The sequence below is a fragment of the Fundulus heteroclitus genome, unplaced genomic scaffold, assembly GCF_011125445.2.
Source record: "Fundulus heteroclitus isolate FHET01 unplaced genomic scaffold, MU-UCD_Fhet_4.1 scaffold_874, whole genome shotgun sequence".
NCBI lineage: Eukaryota > Metazoa > Chordata > Actinopteri > Cyprinodontiformes > Fundulidae > Fundulus > Fundulus heteroclitus.
In genome coordinates this window covers 34,813-40,313 of record NW_023397334.1, presented here as the reverse complement: position 1 = coordinate 40,313, position 5,501 = coordinate 34,813, and the positions used below count along the sequence as shown (strand labels likewise).

General features: G+C 36.7%; 2 long non-coding RNA genes across 2 annotated transcripts; both read right to left on the bottom strand.

The window, feature by feature from the left end:
* Positions 1-3,303: 3,303 nt before the first annotated feature.
* On the bottom strand, positions 3,304-4,479 carry LOC118562341. The gene is made up of 4 exons (XR_004930573.1): positions 4,389-4,479; positions 4,230-4,292; positions 3,729-3,860; positions 3,304-3,367 (listed from the first exon to the last, which is right to left on the bottom strand). It is a non-coding gene; the product is annotated as an uncharacterized LOC118562341 (long non-coding RNA).
* Positions 4,480-4,482: 3 nt separating this feature from the next.
* LOC118562342 lies at positions 4,483-5,003 on the bottom strand. Its single transcript, XR_004930574.1, has 3 exons — positions 4,927-5,003; positions 4,728-4,795; positions 4,483-4,641 (listed from the first exon to the last, which is right to left on the bottom strand). It is a non-coding gene; the product is annotated as an uncharacterized LOC118562342 (long non-coding RNA).
* Between the last annotated feature and the right edge of the window lie 498 nt (positions 5,004-5,501).

Genomic DNA, 5,501 nt, shown 5'->3' with positions numbered 1-5,501 from the left:
ATTGGTTTAAGTTACATTTTACAACTTGATGTTTAAACAATAACTTGTGGCAAACACAACAGACATAGGTTGGACCTGACTGGACTTTATCTTAAACTGATTGATAACAAGTCGATGTTGTTTTTGGAGAAATATAGTATTCCTTTTTACCAACAGCATCTTTAATAGATATAGCATGATCGATACTGATATTATACAATTCCTTGTGGTAAAGTTTTATTCGTTTACGATGGGGAGAATTGTTTCTATACCTTTCAACATTCATGGTTGTAACTCCAATTTAGATTCTTTACTCATGGATGCATAATGGTCTTTGCTTCTCTGTTTGACAGCTTCTTTAAAGTCTGTTTGATGTTTATATTTATATACATTTATACCTTTGCTGTACTGTTTCATGTTCTCCTCTCTGAAACTCTGGATCATTCGCATATTATCTTTGCTGTGCTGTTTCACGTTCTCCTGAAACTCGGATCATTCGCATATTTATCTTTGCTGTGCTGTTTCACGTTCTCCTGAAAACTCGGGATCATTCGCATATTTATCTTTGCTGTACTGTTTCACGTTCTCCTGAAACTCGGATCATTCGCATATTTATCTTTGCTGTGCTGTTTCACGGTCTGCTGAAACTCGGATCATTCGCATATTTATCTTTGCTGTGCTGTTTCACGGTCTGCTGAAACTCGGGATCATTCGAATATTTATCTTTGCTGTACTGTTTCACGTTTCCTGAAAGTCAGGATCATTCGCATATTTATCTTTGCTGTGCTGTTTCACGTTCTCCTGAAACTCTGGATCATTCGCATATTTATCTTGTGGTACTGTTTCACGGTCTCCTGAAACTCAGGATCATTCGAATATTTATCTTTGCTGTACTGTTTCACGGTTTCCTGAAAGTCAGGATCATTCGCATATTTATCTTTGCTGTACTGTTTCATGTTTCCTGAAACCCTGGATTATTGGCATACCTGTTTTTTGCTGTATTGTTTGACATTTTCCCTAACCATAGGATCATTGGCATATTTGTGTTTTTTGTATTGTTTGAGGTGTTCCCGAAAACTAGGGTCACTAGCATGCTTATCTCTACTGGACTTTTAACCTTTTCTTGAAATCTGGTTTTGTTGCATAGTTCTTAACACTCTGTTGTTGCATGTAAGTTCTGTCTAGTCTTGGTTGTCATAACAGTCCTTGATTTTAGTCTTCTTGATCTGTCGGTGTAAGTCATCCAAATTGTACCTCTTTCTCTTTTGTCTTTTTTCTCTTGTATCCCCTTTTTTACAGCTTGTGATTTTGTCTGTTGTTAATGTATGGTGTTTACATGACATGAAGTGAAACCGATACACTCATTAGAGACTTTATCTGTTACACAGGTTATGGGTTCATAATGACAATTGTGTAATGATTAAGGGTAGAGTCCTTGCAATGGCCATCTGTGTTGTTGGAAGGATATCTTAACCATTTTCGGAAGTATATGTGTATATGTCCACATGAAAGAAATCTGCCGCCGCTGAATTTCCACTTCAGTGGCCCAAGTTCCCACATACTTCATTTTTGAAGCAGTTACATATTGTTGCACAGACGTGTACTGAGGTCTATAAATTTTTGAGTATATCTCTGGATTTGCAAGCATCTGTTTTACAATAGCATAACGAACACACCTATGCTTTTCTTCAGATCCAATAAAAACATAGGACAGAGCACGGAAAAAAGCAATTCCCATCTGACCTTATATTGTGGCTGCACAAGGCACAGGTGATCTACAGTAATGCTGGAAAACAGTCTTCTTTCCTGAAAACTTGGGACAACGTTAAGCTTTGTGCATATTCTCCGTTTTTCAGTCAGTGTCAGTGGACTAAATGTGAGGCTGTTGCAATTACTTTGAGACACTATCGTCACAGAGTCATCAGTTACATGACCTGGTTCCAAAGAAACACCGTGCATATTCTCATCTGGGCTTGCTATATTTGCAAAACTGTCCTGCAATGCTACACTGTCAGTATCCATTCCACCAGTCCTAGCAGAAAATGTTCCATCACTAACAACCTTAACACCAGTAGCTTCAAACAAGTGGTATGCATTATGCAGCTCATCATTGCCACATAAAGACTGAACTAGGTTTGTGATGTGCATGTTCATGAATCAACTGTGGCATGGTGTGCAAGAATACTGGAGCCATTTAAATCGAGACCACCATCATCACCGCGTGCATGTGGATCAAAGACCGAAAACCCAGACTCATGCTTCAAAACTGCACATGTGCTGTTCATAATTGTGATTAGGCAGGCGTCGTTGTCATCGAGTGCTCTTTGTAAGCCTTATCTAGAGGCATAGCAACATTGGCAAGATCCCGATCATATTCTTGGATGTTAACATGTCCAGTAAATGTGTCTAAATATTGTAGGGTGAATGTGTTTCCGTCCAATGTGTATTTTGTGGGTAATTCCCTGACAAAAACGTATCCACTACCATTGACATCACTAATCATGCCATGCTGCTTCATGAAAGTGTACATTTTATCACCATTTAGCAACAGTCTATCAATATCATTTGTTGACCAGGTTCTTGCATTGTGAATGGCATTAGTCATGATAGTAGTAGTACTATTGGTGGCACACTGTTTTGATTTATTTGAACCAAAGTAGTCATGGCCCTGGTGAAATGAACCTCTTGTAATTAGTGTGTGATCAGGAAGACTTCTCTTACCGTTTTTGGTGACAGTTTCCCCACCAGCCACTAGTCTGTCACAGCCCTAATACAAAAACACAAGGGTACAATTAGAGTTGGGATAAGAAGTTTATTTAACTTCTTTGCTGGTATGCAATCAAGTTAAACATGTTCTGTACACAAAGTTAAAACGTTTTCATGTATCCATGTATACAGTGAGACAACCCATGATTGAAGCTTAAAGTATTTATGGCTAAATCAACAAATACGTACAAATTTCCCTTTACAAATAAAAACATATTCTTTACTTCATTATAATATTTTTTCTAGAAGATCAGACGTCTTCTCAACAATTTGCTTTTTTCATACATGACATTCCTTCAAATTTTAACAGGCAATTAATTTAAAAAAAAAAAAAAAAAATAAAAACAGTGCCAACAATGGTTTGGGACCAAAAGTATACATTATGCATGTTAACACATCAGGATTACCTTTGTTTTTTGAATGGTGCAGTTGGATTCAGCTCCACCGAAAACTGCTCCAATTCTTCTTCCACCTGTAAATAATAGGAAACATTTTATTACAAATTATGATTTCATTGAGAAACAATTGACAATCTTAAATAGGTTTAACAAATACTAGCCTGTAGATGTGGTGCTTTCTTTGGTGAAGCACAGCTTTGATGTTGGCTTGAAGTTGGAGAAGCCTAAAGTTCAGAAGAAGTGAAGAATAATTTCATGTTTTATTAGCCAATTTAGAAAGTGAAACAAAAATATGTATACATGTCATAGATATAGTGAGTTAATACATCACATAACATTAAAGTATTTATGTCTAAATGAAATAGACATGAATTTCACTTTACAAAAAAAATATGACTTACTTTGTTATATTCCTTGTTCTAAATGATTAAAGTCTTGTCAATAATTTATACTTTAATACATGGCATTCCTTCAAATTTTAATAGCCAATTCATTTAAAGACAGTGCCAAAAATGTTTGGGATCAAAATTATACATATTAACACATTGCACATATTAACAAAACACCATTCCCCATCAGTATTACCTTAGTTTTTTGAAATGGCGCAATAGAAGCATCTCCAAAAGTTGGTGTGTTGCCATCCCCCAATATTTCCAGCATTTCACCATCAAACCACTTTGGATTGAGCTCCACAGAAAAGTCCATTTGTTCTTCCACCTGTAAACAATAGCAAACAGTTTATTACAACCTTATGGTTTCAGTAAGAATATAATTAAAAAGTTTAAATAAAAATTAGAACAAGATCCTGGTAGAAGCGGCCGAAATTAGTTTTCTCTGTAGTGTGTCTGGGCTCTCCCTTAGATAGGGTGAGAAGCTCAGTCATCTGGGTCTCCTCCTGGTGGGAGGAGACCCAGATGAAGACACAGGATACGCTGGAGGGACTATGTCTCTCAGCTGGTCTGGGAATGCCTTGGGGTTCCCCCAGAGGAGCTGGCCCTATTGAAGCTCCTACCCCTGCGACCCGACCGTGGATAAGAGGAAGAAGATGGATGGATGGTTAAATAAAAATGTTTTACAAATACTAACCTTTAAATGGAGTACTCTCTTTGGCGAAGTACAGCTTTCTTGTTTACTTGAAGTTGGAAAGGTCTATAGTTTGTCAGAAAAGAATGACAATCATAAATCTAATAAATAAATATTTATAATACATTCAAATGTTAAGTCAAAAACAGTAAATTACTTTACCTTATTGTGAGATCCGACAATGTTCCATTCAAAGGGATCTTGTGGGGCCACAACTGGAACCTCAGGTGTACAAAGCAACTTTGAGACTTTTTTCAGCAGTTGGCTTGGGAACCTGCTCAAGCATCTTTGGAGGAGAGCATGACATGGTGGGCATCACCTCCGTCTCTGCAGTTGGCTTGTGAATCTGCTCATGTGAGGCCTCATATATTGCTTTATTTAGGATTTTCATCCCATCATCGTCACTTAGGTGTACCTTTTTAACAAAATAAAAACGGTACATATTAATAATCAATTAATTTTGTTAAAGTTATACTTTATAAAACTTTTTGAATTCATTACCCCATCTCTGCTCCACAGGTGCAGTTTTCTCATTGGAAACAGCTCAGCAACTGATTTGTATGAGACACCTTGAAATGCAGAAAATAGACAAATGTTAAATACTTCTTAAAATAGTAAGTTACAAATTGAGGCATTTAATTCAGAAATACTTAAAATGTGATATTTTTACAAAGCAAAAGGCTATATTGTCAGTATTTACCCAATTGCACCGATACTCTGTGGAATTCTTGTCGTAAAAGAGACTGAACCTGAGGATCCACGTTTAGTCTTGGAGGGGAAATCCAACACAAACACCTTTAAAAAGATATAAAGTAGGAAATTACTTAACAGTCCCTAAAACAATCTTATAAACATTTACATTTATGGTATGTTATGAGAACCGTACAGAACACTAAATCATACCCGTGCCTTTAAACACTTTAGTTATATACAGTGCATGTTTTTATTAAAAACGTCAAGCAATTGTTTTACTTGCTTGCATTATGGTGCTACATATACTTGTATTTTTTGTTACTAATTTACTGCTTACAAATTTGTATCATAAACCAACACAACAGCTTACCTTCGGAAAAAGTGTGCAAACAGTTGTTAGGAGCTTTTTAAACTGTTTCCCAGCTTCACTGACAACGGTTGCTTCTCTTCAAAGTGTTGCTTGGAGCTAACAAACAGACTAAATCAGGTATTCGTGGTATCACAGCATTCAAGATTTCGGTTCTCAGGTCCAACGCTGCTCCTCCAGGAACAGCCAAGAATCCAAAATAAAGACTCTCTTCT